Consider the following 16,935-nt stretch of genomic DNA (forward strand, 5'->3'; position numbering starts at 1 on the left):
GCGGGGTACCTGACCTGGATGTGAATTCTATCCAAGAAACAGCCCCTCCTGGATTCACACCACCTTTCTCCACCTGTCAAGCGGGGGCAGCCCTGGATACTGGGCCCAAACTGGGTTGCAGAAAGCAGAGTAGGAATGAATGAATGGAATGAAGCTCCTCGCAGGCATTGGCATCAGTAGGTGTCAAAAAAGGCGTCAAATATGCACCCTCTGGGCCGAAGTGATAGTACAGCAGGTAGGGCGGACCCAGGTTCCATACTCTACTCGGCATCCCATAGGGTCCCCGCGCTTGCCAGGAGTAGCCTCTGAGAGCCTCCTGGTGTGGCCCCCAAACAAAAAACAAACAAATAAAAACCCTCCCCGGTTCCCATTTACAGTCATCTTCTAAGTATGCCAATGAATGCCAATAGAGACAGGGTGGCATGCGAGTCTCCACACAACCCCTTTCTGGCCACATCCCCCACCCCTAACTGCTTGGCTGGTCCATGTCCCCAACCCAGAAATCTCCACCAGTGGAAGTCTTTGTGCTGCGGGTAGGCCTCCTCCAAGCCTTCAGTATCCCACCAACTTTTTCCTACTTACCCTCAGGGCCTGGGATAGTCAATGCTGATTCCAACTACTTATGCCCCCTCCCAGTCATCCTATGCTTCCCATCACCACTCCCCAAGACTGGTCTAGGTTTGTGTGTCATTGTGGACTCTGGCCTCTATGTCAGGCAGGCAGTCACGAAGAGGAGACAATGCCATGTGGTCTCTCAATGCCCGGTAAGCCACCCCAGAGGAGGAGATAGGGCTGGGCTGCAGCTGAGCCTGGAGGGTGAGTTTGGCCCCTCCGGGGCAGAAAGAGAGCATGTGAGCCCACAAAGAAACAGCTGGAGGATGGGGCAGGGTGAAGAGGAGAAGACGCACTTGGAGTATCTATGAGGACCCACTGTTTGACCTGGGAGCCTGCCGTGGACATGGCAGCATGTGGTCAGGTAGATGATGGGACACTTTTCACAGGAACTCAGGAGACTCGGGCAGCATCATTTGTAAGATGATGAACTGGATGCAGCCAAACTGCCCATCAACTGTAGACTGGGTAAAAGTGATTGAGTCAGACAATGGAGAATGCTCCAGCCACAGGCTACCAAATGATGACTGCAGGCCTCACCTGCATTCCTGGAGCTGAATCTCAATAACTTCTTATTTCAGTGCACAGAAATTTAGGGTGGGACACTTGTGATCTGTGCCTGCCTGTGCAGATTTTTTGGTACTGTAAGACCACTTTAAAATATGCATTATTGGGGTTTTTTTTGGGGGGGGGGCGGCAGAATGGTGGCTCTAGAGGTAAGGCGTCTTTCCTTGCAAGCGCTAGCCTAGGACGAACCAGAGTTCGATCCTTTGGTGTCCCATATGGTCCCCTCAAGCCAGGAGCAATTTCTGAGCGCATAGCTAGGAGTAACCCCTGAGTGTCAATGGGTGTGACCCAAAAACAAAAACAAATAAAACAAAATATGCACTATTGGATGACCAAAACAAATGACAGTGGGAATACAACTTTGTGCTAGATAATGTTTCAAGTCATACAGCATACTATAAATTATTTAGGGACACATATCTATGTCATTCAAGTGTAAAAAACATGCAAGGGAATGATAAGCAGCAAATTCAAAGAAGTCACAATCTGAGAGGTGAGAGGAGTGAGGAAGGAATGTAATAGGGCTCCAAATATACTTGCAATGGTTTACTTTTTAGGTTGGGCTGGGCCTATAGATGTTTGTCCTTCTGCTGTCTAGACATTTTTCTGAAATGCTCATAATATGAAAATCCTATTTAAAATAAAATGGAGCCGGAGAGATAGCATGGAGGTAAGACATTTGCCTTTCATGCCGAAGGTCATTGGTTCAAATCCCGGTATCCCATAGGGTCCCCCAAGCCTGCCAGGAGCGATTTCTGAGCATAGAGCCAGGAGTAACCCCTGAGTGCTACTGGGTGTGACCCAAAAAAGAAAAACCAAAAATAAAAAATGAATAAATAAAATAAAATGGTGAGGTTAAGGCATATGCCTTTCTTGCATGGTGCAATGGACCCTGATTCAGTCAATATCTGGAGCCACATGTGGCATCCAGCACTGTCGTGGTGACCCAAGTAATTCTTTGCCTGAGCAGCACCTCATCCTTGAGAAGGACGGAAAGAAGGGAGGGAGGGAAAGAGGGAGGAAGAGAGACAAAGGAGGAAAGAAAAAAGAGAGAAAAAAGAAAGAAAAAGAAGAGAAAGAAAATGAGAGAATAGAAAATGAGATAGGAAGAGAGGAAGAAAGGAAAGAATAAAGGAAAGAAAAACTAGAAAGAAAGAAAGAAAAAGAAAGGAAAGAAAGAAAGAAAGAAAGAAAGAAAGAAAGAAAGAAAGAAAGAAAGAAAGAAAGAAAGAAAGAAAAGAGAGAGGGGAAGAAAAAGAAAAATTGGGGAAGCAATAAGGAACCAGGGCTGGTTCATTGTTTTGGTTTTAGGTCACACCTGACTGTTCTCAGGGTTTACTCCTAGCTTTGCAGTCAGGGATTCCTCCTGACTGTGCTTTGGTGGGCAGACCATAAAGGGTATCAAGGATTCAGATATGTGGGAGGCAAGTGCCCTGCCCATTGCCCATTGTACTCTCTTGTTCCCAGTGCCTTTTATTTATTTATTTTGCTTTTGGTTTCTGGACCACTCCAAGTGGTACTCAGGGGTTACTCCTGGTTCTGAGAAACTATATAAGATGCTGGGGATCAAATTGGGTTGGCTGTGTACAAGACAAACACCCAACATACTGTGCCATTGCTCTGGCCTGGCTGGTTCTTATCAGGACTATGATGTAATGGGAAGGGGCAAGACAAGGAAAGGTGTTTCCAAGGAAGCTAGTGTGATGGTCCCGGGTTAGGGTGAAAAGACCAGAGGGATGAAAGTTAGAATTATAGGGAAGAGAGGAGAGATTTAGAAGAATAAATGTCACGTCTAAGCAGGGCTCATCAAGTGAAATGTAAACAGGGCCTGGGTAGCTCATTTTTCTATTATTATTATTATTATCATCATCATCTTCACTATTATCATCATATTTGGTTTCTAAGCCACATCTAGCAGTGCTCAGGGGGACCCTGCAGTGTGGGGGGTTAGAAGGTCTGCAAAAGCATGTGCTCCCACACTCTGAGTCTGTGCTCGAGCCCTGGGCAGGTCATTTCTACAGGCCTGGACACAGACCCCCCTGGTGTGGAGCGCTCGGCCCCTCTCAGTGCCTGCTGATTGCTGCCAAGTCAGAAAGGAGGCGCAGCTGGTGCCACATCTTTTTTTTTCCAAGCGGAATTAGCAATTCAGATATTTTTAAATGCAAAATTCTCCTGAATTTTAAATGATGACAACTAAATTAGGAGACAAAAACAAAATCAAACCTCTGCGGGGGTCAAGCTGTACAGGTTTGCAATATTTTTCCGTGAGGAAGGAGCACCAGAAGCTGCTGATGTCTCTAGTATCTCCTAGATGCAAAGGATAATAAATTTCCCTGCCTGTAAGACCACAGAGACCCACCAACCCAGTGACAGTCGTGGAGGGTTTCTTGGAAAAACTGACACTAGGGGGTGAAGAGAGAAAGTGATTCAGGTGGAAGGTACAGCAAGTCCAAAGGTGGAGATGGAGTTGAGTGAGTCCAAAAGAAAAAAGAAAAAAAGCAGAAGCCACCAATCAGGGCATTTCACAGAAGGTGACCAGATGGCCAGTGAATCTATGAGGGGTGCCTGACCTCATTAGTATCAGGGAAATATAAGTCCAGACTCAGGAGTGCCAGATGCCTGGATGCAGTGCCTGGTACCACACAGTCCTCTGAGCACTGACAGGACTAATTTCTGAGCATTGGCCAAGCTGGGAGTATTGTTAGGCATGCACACTACTCAAAGAACAGACTTTAAGTCATGTGCCAGGATGTGCCCAGGGATAAGGAGTTGCCTTGCTTGTGCAGTGGTAGAGCATATGCCCTGGCCTCTAGTCCTGGCACCACCTGATCTGCTGAATGCTAGCTAAGCTTTGGTGACCCCATACACTGCCAAGTTGAGCACCCTAACTGCTGCACCTTATTCCCCTCCCCCACACTTGATATGGTCCCTATATATCACAACATAAAGCCTACATAGAGCAGGTGGGGTGCATGTATGGGGCTCTGGTTCAATCCCTGACACTATATGCCCCTCTAAGTATCACCAGATATATAGACCTGAAATCCTTCAAGTATTGTTGGGGGAGCAGGAGAAGGGGCTCTCCAGAACTGCAGGATCTGAATTAGCATTGAGCCACCCTCTGATTAGCTCTGCATCACTGGAGAGACTTCAGTCTCCCTGAAGCCCCTCCCAATAAAAAAAAACCAGACCATGGAGATGTTATGTCATTCTAATAGCAAAAACAAAAGTCTGACACTTGTAGGTATCAGCAAAGATGTAGCTGAAAGCAGTTCTTCTTGGCTGTGGGGCGTGGGGTGCCCTGGCATAACTGCAACCAGTGACCCTACTCTGGAATGCATGCCCCGGAGAAGCCCATGCTTGTGGATGCTTGGCCAGTGCTCCCTGACAGCTATGTGTGTGGAAGAGCATCCCAGAAGCCTGGAAAGGGAACTTTGGAGCCAGAGGGTCTGGGCAGGGCCTCAGATACGTTTCTGTCTCTCCAATAAGTGTCCGGGTGAGGTCTAGATCACTTTTGTGGTGTATTCAGAGAAATGCATGGGGATATCCATAACAGTATTGTTTGTAAGAGCAGGAGACCTGAAAACAACCCAATTAACAGCTGACAGGAGAATGAGCACATAAATTAGGGGATAGTCACACAGCCCTCAGAATGAATGAATCACAATTACAAACACAGCACAGTCAGGTTCTGGTCAATAAAGCGCCAAGTTGACAAAGAAGTCTGTGGGCCTGAGAGAAAGCTCAATGGGTAGAGCTCATGCTTTGCATGATGCAGCTTTGATCTTCAGCTCCATGGTTCCCTGAGCACTCCTGGGAAAGGCCCCCAAGCATGATCTAAAAACAAAATCAAAAAGACTATGCATGGCAGACCTTCAAAAAATACACAATTAAGGGGCCAGAGATATAGCACAGTGGCAGGGCTTTGTCTTCCATGCAGCCGATTCAGGACAGAGGAGGCTTGGTGGTTTGATTTCCGGCATCCTATATGGTCCCCCATGCCTGCCAGGAGCAATTTCTGAGTGCAGAGCCAGGAGTAACCTGTGAGTGCCATCCCTCAAAAAATACAATTAATATGGGCTGGACGGATTTTACAGCAGATAAGGCACTTGCCTTGTGGATAGCGGGTCTAATCCTCAACACCCAAGAATGATCCTGGAGATCAGAGCCAGGAGTAGGTCCTGAGCATTGTCAGGTGTGGCCCCAAATTACCCACAGGAATTTCCAAAATACAACAACCAACAGTTAAAACAAGAAAACAGACACTTATCCTGTAATACAAGAATGCCCTGCATGAGTGTCTAGGGAAGGATAGAATTAAAATTCCACTTATGTCACCTCGAGCAGAGAAGTGGGAATTGGAAGGGTAAAGCGTAGAGCACAGGCTCTGTTCAAGTTCTTGTAGTGTGGGCAGTGGCTCACCAGGGTATATATTGTGTTTTATGCTGTGTGGTGTGAAAACATACCGATAGGGTCATGTCTGGATCAATACTGAGAGGTCATGAGCCAGAGATGCTTCTAATTCATGGTGTCCAGCTAGCAATTGCTTTTAATTCACTATGTCCACCTAAAGTCTACACTGTAAAGTGGAAGTCTCAAGCAGTTTCTATGGCCTGGGGACCGCCCTTATGACATTTAGTCAATCAGGCTAAATGGTTCAATACTAGGACTCAGTGATTCATCCCAGGGGTGCTCAGAGCCACTAGGGTTATACCTGGGAGTACTCAATGAGTCATACGATAAAACCTGGGGATTGAGACATGTATGTGCCCTACATCATTTTCATTGCCCCATAGGGGAGAAAAAGAGAGGTAAAGAGAGGGAGACTGATTAGGAGTTATTTAAATTATTATGCACAGAAAAGGGAGCCAGACCCACAGGAGCAGCAGGGTGGTCCTAGGGATGCCAGTCTAACCTGTCCAAAGACTAAGAGGGATTCAATGGCATGGGGAAAAGGCATCAGATTGTCTCTCATTTCTGTGATTCAGGGGCTTCAGGGAGAAGCATGGCATGGCTAAAATCAGCACATCTTCTAATGACAAGTGTCTGCTTGACCACTGGTCAGCCACCCCCTTGGATGATGACCAGTTGTAAGAACAACTCCATTTGAGTGGTGATGCATCGAGCTACTGATGATGAGACTTGGTATGAGAGCAAACCATAAAATGTCCACCAAGTCCACCAAGACCAAATGAGAGGTGTCTCTGGCCCAGCACCATGACCATGTCAACCAAATATGTCCATACTTAATGGGATGGGGGTGAGAGCCCCTACAACCAGAAGATGGGCCTCTTCTCTTCTCATACCCACCTACCTTACCCACCCAACTTTCTCTTTCCTCAGCAATCTGGAGGTCTGAGCTTCTCCTCATCCCTTTTTCACTGTCCTAGCTCAGCCTAGGCCCCCATTCCAGCTTCCTCTCATGCTCCTTCCCAAATTTCCTTCTGTACTAGCCTCCAAATTCAGGACCATCCTGCTCCCCAAAATGCCTGTCCCCATTAAAAACTCGCATCTTCACATTCAACTCAGATGTCACCTACACTGGCAAAATCTATTCTGACTTCTGTGTCTCACTCCCCATTACTAGTATTAGCAAGCATTTCTTTCCTTATTCATTTTGTTTGTATACCTTTACTGAGACCTAGTTGACAAAGAGGGAATAGATCTATACTTAATAATATACTTAATAGATCTATACTTAAGGATACTGCTTGATGCTTGAATGTACATGTGTATTGTGGAATGATAAATGCAATCATTCCTTTACATTGCCCTCAGTTTACAGAGTTATACCCTTTGTCCTCTTGGTAAGAACATTTAAGATCTACCCTCTTGGCAAATTTCAAAGTTATAACTCAGCACTGCTAACTCCAGACTTCAAAAATGTTTTCTGATGACAAAGACACACCATCTCTTACACCTTTTAGCTTTTAGCACCCACCTTGGGTTATTTGGGTTCTTGTGCTGGACAGCTCCTGCTTTTCTGCCTATTGGAGCTTTCTCATGTGGCAAGAACAGGCTCAGCCCGAGCTCCAGACAGGACGAAGGACAAGTTGGGGATGCAGGGAAGCAAACATCCTCTGGCACAACCTTCAATCAGGGGACCAGGAAGCAGGGAGTCGTGCCAAGCTTCTCAGTTTTCATGGGGAGAGTTCTGAGATGTGTGTCTGCTCTCCTGAGATCCCTAGCGGGATGAAGCTCCAGTGTTTGCTGGAGCACGTTTTACTGGTTTGCTCCCCACACACCCTCTGACCCAGGTCTTTGACCATGTTCCAAAAAAGTGACCTGCACTCAAAAGTCCCCCTTTCAGGGTCTGCTTTATCAAGGTCCGATATTCTGACACATCTGCAGATATGTTAAATGAAGACACATCTGTTTTTTGTCCTTCACTTGCTCTCCACTGATGCAGTTTGGTAGTGTTCACTCAATTGTCTTCATCTGGGTGATTTTGACCAGGCCACTTATTTGTAGCCATAGGCTTAGAAAAATCTGTAGGTGGTTCCCAGGCAGATCACCCATCAAACAATTCCACGATGGGCAGGGTGGATGGCAGGCTGGCTGGGTAGATGATCCTTCCTCTATGCCATACCTGAAACTAATCCCAGGTAGGGAAACAGTGGCATGCCTTTGCTTCTAGTCTATCAAGACCTTCTTTTTGAATCAAGATTCTTCTTGTTCAATTTATAATCACCCTGCAAAGTAGGACCTTATGCTTGTTTCCATTTTCCAGATGCAGAAGCTGAGGACTGTGAACTTGGGTGACTTATCCAGTCACAGGCAATAGGTAGAATCTAGAGAAGAACCCAGGTCAGTCCATTCCAAAACCTTCTCTTCTTCTACACTGGAAAAAGAAAGCAAGGGGCTTCAGAAAACTTGCAAAACAGCAGATGCAGGGAAGGACCTGATAAATATTTGGAGAACAAAAAGAGTGAAGCCCCACTCTTTTATTTTTATTTTATTTTGTTTATTCATCTTATCCATACATTCATCTACCAATCCACCCAACTATACATCAACCATCCTTCCATCAACTTATTTACCCAACCATTTTTTTTTTGCTTTTTGGGCTACACCCTGTGACGCTCAGGGGTTACTCCTGGCTATGCATTCAGAAATGGCTCCTGGATTGGGGGACCATATGGGACACAGGGGGATCGAACCAAGGTCCATCCTGGATCAGCCACATGCAAGGCAAATGTCCTACCTGTGCTATTGCTCCAGCCCAACCCAACCATTCTTTCATCCACTCATCCACTGATCCATTCATCTACACTTCAGTCCAGCCTTCATCTATTCACTCATCCACCCATACATCTATTCACCTCATCCTCACCTTTCAATCCAAACATTCATCTATCCATCCAGTTATTCACCCATCCTCCCATCTACCCACTCCTCCATCTATCCAGTGTTAGTGATACTTGCTTATGTCAAGCCTGTGCTGAGCAATAGGGATCTGAAGTTGCAGGAGGAATAATTCTGGTATTATAGGACTTTATAGGGAGACCTAAGACACCCACCATGCCAAAAGGAGCCCCCTGGGAATGTGGGATGATTTCTGGGAAGAGGGAATGCCCTAAATGTGCAGAGCCCAATGATCAAAGGAAGGCAAAAAGGACAACGAAGGGCAAGACAAGAAGTGTGCATACAGGCCTGGGGACTAGATTAAGTCTGTACAGGTCACTCTAGGTGACCAATAAGGCTGAAGCTCCCAGTTTTCTAAGTCTCAAGTGTTCCAAGGGGATCCAGAGGGCCAGCAAGATATGACCTGAGCACCCTGATATCTCTGAGATTCATATTTTCTCTTCAATAGAAAGGGATCTGTTAAGGGGATAAGACAAAATAAAGTAAATTTTATTTTCTTTGGGAACCAGGGAATCTTATTTTGCTTCTGAGAGCCTCAATTTTCTCCTCTGTCCCATGGAGAGAATAGTTCACATAATTTTTGTTTGGTTTTTGGGCCACACCCGGCGATGCTCAGGGCTTATTCCTGACTATGTGCTCAGAAATTGCTCCTGGCTTGGGGGACCATATGGGATGCCGGGGGATCGAAGCACGGTCCATCCTAGGCTAATGCGGGCAAGGCAAACACCTTACCACTTGCGCCACTGCTCCAGCTCCAGCTCATATAATTTTGAAAGGAGCTTGAAGTGAGGTGTGCTCCTTGCCTGGCTGGGGAAGGTGCCCAGTAGTGAGCATGTGAGTGCATGTGTAAGTGAATGAATGAATGAATAATGAGTGAGTGAGTTTGTGAATGAGAGAATGAGTAAATGATGTGTGGGTGAGTGATGAGTAAATAAGTCAGTGAGTAAATAAGTAAATAAATGAGTAAATGAGTACTAAATGAATGAATGAATAATAAGTAGATAAGTGAGCGAATAAGTAAAAGAGTACAAGTGAGTGAGTGAGTGAGAATAAGTGAATGAGCTTCTACCAGCTCAGGAGCACTCTGGGATATGCTCTCACACTGTTCCAAGTGTCCATCCTAGATTCACCTCCTTCTGCTTGCCCTGCCCTGACACTTTTCGATGGTCACCAATCAAGACAAAGGCACCACCACGTCAAATACTCTGTCCCTAATCTGATATGCTGGAAATATTTTTTCTCAGTTCCCTTGTGTGGCTCAATCCCCAGGTTCTGCCCGAATACTTTCTGGGATGGGGAGGCATATGGGTGCCTTTTTCTCTTGGAAGGGCCAAAGCTATCTTCCTCTACCTCTGTGAGGCCCAAGTCGCCATCTGCTCCCACCCAAGCCCTCAGCTCTTTTCTTAAAATAATTCCTCCTGTTTCCTTGGAGACATTTCTCACAGGGAAGAAGGGAAGGGAAGGAGAAAAGGAACAGACAAGTTGGATCCTATTTCCTGAACCCCTACTGTGTGTCAGGGAGGATGCTCCTCACAGATCTGTAAGCTGTAAGACTTTGCCTCCAGCCCTGTCTCAGATGAGAAGACCTGCCACCATGTATCTCAGGTCTCACAGCAAGCAAAAACAATCAGGATTTAAACTCAGGTCTGTAGGAATCAATGATTAGCACCTATGTGGCATGAGGTGTTGGTAAGTAGTCTAATGTCCCATGTTCTGATGGCACACTGCCCATTCCCCACATCACCTTTCCTCACTCAGTCCTCATTCAGGACTTTGAAGCATCTGTTGTACGTTTAGCTCTGGACCTGGCACAGGATAGGAAGAGAGTCTCAGGTATGAATTAAATAGAAGTGAAATACTCAAGTGGGTGTGGTGGATAGGGAGGTCCTGAAGAACAGATTAAAAGCCACTGTGCAGGGGCCAGAGAGAGACTAGACACTCGACAAACTAGTGTTCATACTTTGCATACTGGATGCTTTCTGTTCCAGATGCCACACGGTCTCCCAAGCACTGCTGGGAGTGTGCCTGAGCACTGCTTTATGTAGCTCCCAAACACTGCCAGGTGTGGCCTCAAACCAAAACAATAAATAAATATAAGAAAGAAAAAGTTACTGTTTCTAATTTCTGAGGCTTCAGAGGGACCATTTCAGTTGATCTTCCCCATACCCCTGTTAGCAAGATTTCAGAGCCCTTTTAGAGAGAAAGCTGGGGCTTTCCAAAGTAAATTCATTATTCAAGCAAGTGATAGAAACAAGCTACAAGCACAGCAGAGAACTGTTGGCACAGACAACCTGTGTAGAGCACTGCTGGAACTGTCCAAGGTGGCGGCAGGAAGCTTAGGGACCCAGTAGAGAGGAAGACATGGAGGGAGTAGTTTAGGCTTCACTATGGCCTGAGACCAGTCCCTTCAGCCAGTTCCCATGAGACATCACCAGAGTACAGGCATCTTGAACAGTGGGATAACCAAATTTCACCTGTCCAGTGAGTCTCAGAGTAGCTCATAGATGTTCCTCACCTCATAGACATCTGGTCAACTCAAGACATTTATGTTTCGATGTTGACCCAACCCAAGAAATTCATCTGGTCAATCCAGTGAGTTCAAAATGTATGAGAAGGGGCCAGAGAGATGGCATGGAGGTAAGGTGTTTACCTTTCATGCAGAAGGTCATCGGTTCGAATCCTGGCGTCCCATATGGTCCCCCGTGCCTGCCAGGAGCAGTTTCTGAGCACAGAGCCAGGAAAAACCCTTGAGCACAGCCGGGTGTGACCCAAAAACCACAAAAAAAAAAAAAATGTATGAGAAGCAATTCTCACATCTGGTGCCTAAGAATAGGAGAGGAAGGGCTAATTCTAAAGATTTCTGACCAAAGTGGGTTCACTGTCACATCAAAAACTGCATGTGGGTACAGATCATGCTTTTTCTGTTTCCATGCAGCAGGAATGTTTTTTACAGAGCTGTGGCTACCTGCAGCTAGCAGAGAAAAAAAGGAAAGACATTCCAGGCAGAGGGTTTGGCATGAAAAAATAAAAGAAGGCAAAATGAATTCAGATAGAAGCAAACAGCTGAGCACAAAATGCATAGGAGAGTGGCAGAGCTGAGACCAGAGCAGGGAATTTGATCAGGATAAACCTTGAGTTCACACACACACAACAATTTGGCCTTCATCTGGAAGAAAAAGGAATGCAATGGTGGGGTTCAACACACAAAGGACATGCTATCAGGCATAAGTGTTTAATGACAATTGCTCTGACAGTCAGTATTGAGGATAGTGGTCAAGAAGGGGTACAAGAAAAGGCAGGGAGTTTATTGGGCAGACCAATACCACATCTAGAAGAGAGATGCAGTGGTCTGCAGAGGATGCGGCAATGGAAAGAGAGAAGGTGAGGAGGATCATGAGAGAAAGCTAAGAGGCAGAATCAATGGCTGTTGTTGATGGATTCAGAAATGGAGCAAAGGCAGGAAAGGAGGGAGATCTGTGTGGCAGGGCACCCTTAAGAAAGGAAAATCCAGTCCAATGGCAAAGAGAGGAATAAAAAGGAAGACCCGCCAGGAGTCTTGAGTTTCTCCTGGAAATATCATGTTTCACCTTACCAAAGATGTCAGGCCACATTCCTAACAACCTCTGAGTTAACACCATTTTCTTTAGAAAATTCAAGGTTCTGAGAACAGTGAGTATTGACTAAATTTATCAAGCAAGGAAGGCAAATAGAAGGAGGTTCTCTGGTTCCACATCCAGGGGCCCCCACCCCACCCACCCTGCCCTCCTCATTCCCAGACTTCCTTGTTGTAGTGGCGATGGTGGTAGTGGGTTTTGGGGGGGGGTTTTGGTTTGGTTTGGGGCCACACTCAGAAATACTCCTGGCTCTGCACTCAGAAATTACTCCTGCAGGGCTCAGGGACCAGATGAAATACTGAAGACTGAACCTGGATCAGCCACATGCAAGGCAAGATTCCACTGTGCTATCACTCCAGAACCCCATCTCCAGACTTGGAAGGGAAGCTCCAGGAATCTGGGTCACTGGGATCCGGGACAGTGATGGAAGGCACAGAAGGAGCAGACCATTCACAAAACATACTTTGAGAGTAACAAGGAATTCACCTGAGTTGAACTGCAAGGAATTACACATGTAATGTGCTGAATAGAAGAAGCAAAAAATAATGTTGAAGGAAAACAAATAATTCTGTAGAAGAGAGTTGTAGAAGCCATGCTCTCAGAAGGAGAAAGTGGCTATTAGCATCAGGAAGTGAAGATCTTACAGTTCCATCCACAACCCCAAGGCCTGGGACAAGGATCCAAGGAAGACAAGGAACATACTTCAGAACTGTAGCATGCTGGGTACAGGACAAGAGTCATTGTTCTGCTCTTGGATCTCCTGTCGTCTCTCCTAGTTATCTTGGGGAAATCCTTTGCCCTCCTTAGGATCTCATTTCCATATCTAATAAAAAGGGACTCAGTTTTTGAAAGAATTCCCTTATTCCATCCACTTCAAGAAATGTTAACTGGGAACTAAATTTGTGCCAGTCTCTGTTCTGGGAACTTGGGTGTCTTAAAAAGCCATAAACAATAATGATCTGACCTTCCTAAGTCTTACAGCTTCCAAAGAGAGCTGATCAATAAATAGAAAGCATAATAAATTAATTTGAGAAGATGGATGTTAGTTGAACCTATGATGGTAATCATTATTTTGTAGTATATTTCAATCAGCCATGGCACCATATGCCTTAAACATATACAGTGGCTGATCTCAATTATTTCTCAATGAAACTAGAAGGAAAAAGAAAATTATAAAGTTGATTAAATGATCATCATTCCTGCAAATAAAAAAAAGAAAAAGCAGATAGGGTAAGAGGATTTTCAATAGGGAAGAACCACAAAGGACAAAACCAAAGATATACAGAATGACGTCAAACCAGCAAGTTTTAGCATGGTGAAAAAAAGCCATCCTGGGTGGGAGAAGATATCTGCAACTCATAAATCCAATGAAAGATTAATATTCGGGCCTGGAGAGATAGCACAGCAGTATTTGCCTTGCAAGCAGCCGATCCAGGACCAAAGGTGGTTGGTTCGAATCCCGGTGTCCCGTATGGTCCCCCGTGCCTGCCAGGAGCTATTTCTGAGCAGACAGCCAGGAGTAACCCCTGAGCACCACCGAGTGTGGCCCAAAAACCAAAACCAAAAAAAAAAAAGATTAATATCCCAGATATATAAACAATGACCATAACTCAACATAACATAACATAATAGACATGACATAGCATACCATAACATAGCATAGCATAGCGTACCGTACCATACCATAACATACGTAATATAACATAACATAACATACATAACATAACATAACATAACATAACATAACATAACATAACATAACATAACATAACATAAACAAAATCAAACTACCTGGTTAAAAACTGAGCAGAGGATGTGAATACACATTTAACTTAAGATACACAGAAGGCCAAGAACCACTTTAAAAGAGGCTCATCATTTATTACTAGGGAAATGCAAATCAAAGCCACACCTCACACCAGTTAGGCTATGATCAAGAACATATGCTCGGGGCCGGGCGGTGGCGCTAAAGGTAAGGTGCGCCTGCCTTGCCTGCGCTAGCCTTGGACGGACCGCGGTTCGATCCCCCGGTGTCCCATATGGTCCCCCAAGCCAGGAGCAACTTCTGAGCGCATAGCCAGGAGTAACCCCTGAGTGTTACCGGGTGTGGCCCAAAAACCAAAAAAAAAAAAAAAAAAAAAAAGAACATATGCTCACAAGGAGATGGTGAAAAGGAAATCCTGTATCCTGCTGAAGGGAATGTAACTTGGTGTAACCACCTAGAAAGCAAAAGGAGATTTATTTTTTAAAACCAAGAATAGAAATAGCATACAGTGCAGCTGTTTAACCACTGGGAAATTTATTACTGTTGGGGTCTGGAGTCAAAGATGAGACCACATAATTGGAGCAAAGCACGCACACACACACACAACAAAAAAAAACAAACTTCATTACATCAGCCACAAACACCATACTGACTGTCGGTCAGGACTGTCTCCCAGGAGTCGCAAGCCAGTCTATATAGGGAGGGGAGGAATATAGGGAGGTTCTAGCTTCTGGTGATTTTTAAAACAATTGGCTGTTATCTAAGGTACCTTCCTACCGCTCCCTGGTGTCCTTTCCAGATAGGTTACCTGATATGGTCAGGTATCTCAGGGCAGTGTTAATGAAAGCTTAGACTTGAGAAAGAGAAGCCTAAGAGGTTTTCAGCATGTGGTCCTTTACAAAATGGCGTTCCTCCTTGTTCTGAACCTAGGGCCCCACAATTAGTACACAAAAACACTACTCGAAAAGATATACTCAACAGCATACTTAGTGCAACATTAGTTCAATAGACTAGAGAGCAAAAGAGTCAAAGTGCCCAGACGTGGATGAATAGATAGAGAAGCTGTATAGACTGTGAAATAGGATCCGGTCTGTTTAGACAGGGGAAGAATACCTGGTCTGTGTATAAAGTGAAAGGGACCCAACTAAAAGGCAATCTTGTCATTTGTGACAACATGGCCAGCCTTTGAAAGAATCATGCAAAAAAACCTCAGGAATAAAGATGCCCTTTCATCTCACTCATATGTGAAAGGTAAAGAAACAAATCAAATGAATAAAGCAAATCAAAGGAGCTCTTAGGGCAGGGCAGACAAGGGAATGGGCTTTCCATGGGGGCAGGGGGAAGGGAGGGGAATGGTATGGAGGATAAACTGCTGGTGGCTGTCTTTAGGTAATGATCACAAGGTGGCATTTGTTGGAATCGGAATATAAAGCTGTACACCTAAGTTAGTGTGATGAGTAACATTGCAGGAACACTGAAGATGATGATGCCCCATGGGGAGCAGGGAATAAGCATTCCAAGCGGGGAGAGCCCATGCAAAAAGCCCAGGAAAGCTACTGAAAAATTCCCATCACAACACATCTAAAAGAGCTACCCTGAAAAGGAAACCTTTAGAAATGGATGATCCTAAAGAAAGCAGAGACATTCATTCTCTTGCAGAAACAGAGCAGGGACATGGGACAGGAGCTGAAGCTCAGTGATGCCTGCATTTATGGCCCAGGATCAGCTCATCTCTGGCCTGCGAGGGCACAAGGCCAGTGAGGCAGGAGCATCCTGAACGGCTTGTGGATTCCAGAAGGGTTACAACGTTGAAGAAAGTGGTATTTAAATAAATCCTGCCACTTGGTCCCCCCAAGCCAGGGGCGATTTCTGAGCGCATAGCCAGGAGTAACCCCTGAGGTCAAACGGGTGTGGCCCAAAAACAAAAACAAAACAAAAAAAAAGAAAGAAAGAAAGAAAGGGAGAAAGGAATAAAGAAAGAAAAGGGGAATGGAGGAAGGGAGGGAGGAGAAATGGAGGAAGGGAGGGAGAGAGGGGAAAGGGAGGGGAAAGGGAGGAAGGGAAGAAGGAAGAGAGGGAGGGGAAATGGAGGAAGAGAGGGAGGAAGGGAGAGAGGGAGGGAGGGAAGTCTTAGGTGTAGCCAGGAGCTGGCCTTCATATCAGTGTTTGGTCTGATTTTTACTTAAAAAGTTTGTTTGTTTGTTTTTAACACTGCTGGAGACTGGACTCAAAGTACCATATATGAAAAGCAAGCTCTCTACCACTGAGTTACATTCCAATCGTGATTTTTTGTGGGAAAAGAGGTATTTGGTTTTTTGGACTACATCTTGATTTATGGCCAGGAGTGAGTGGCCCCTGACAGTGTTTGGAGAGGACCATGTGTGGTGCTGGAATTTGAGCTGAGATTAGCAAGATGTAAGGCAAGTGTGTTAAGTGGACTATTCCTCTGGCTCATGAATATTTTTCTGAGTAGGTGAGACCTCCTAAGTAGTGCTCAGGGGGACTGGGATCACTTCTGGAAATACTCAGACAACCTGGCAGATGCTTCAATGCTAGGGCTCAAGAATGCTTAGATCCTGCAGTGTGAGGGACCAACACACACCCCAGTGGTGCTTGGGCCTCTAAGGCTTGACCTAGCAGTGGTCATGAAGAAATGGGGTTAAATTAAAAAAAAAAACTTTATTGATTGATTGGTTGATTGTTGGACCACACACAGCCCTCAAGGGTTACTCAAGGGTTACTCCTTGCTCTGCACTCAGAAATGGCCCTTGGCAGGCTTGGGGACCACATGGGATGCTGGGAATCAAATCGGATCCCTCCCAGGTTGGCTGCATGCAAGGCAAACTCTCTACAACTGTACTATCTCTCCAGCCCCTGGGGTTCAAATTTTGATCCTAGTGCAAACAAAGCCCACATCACGGACCTCTGATTGTAGCAAAAGATGATCAAAACAAAGATTTTTAATTTAAAACAGAATTGAGTCCCCAGCAGCCACACCCACATCCCATAGCT

Source organism: Suncus etruscus, chromosome 9 (assembly GCF_024139225.1).
Source record: "Suncus etruscus isolate mSunEtr1 chromosome 9, mSunEtr1.pri.cur, whole genome shotgun sequence".
Taxonomy (NCBI): domain Eukaryota; kingdom Metazoa; phylum Chordata; class Mammalia; order Eulipotyphla; family Soricidae; genus Suncus; species Suncus etruscus.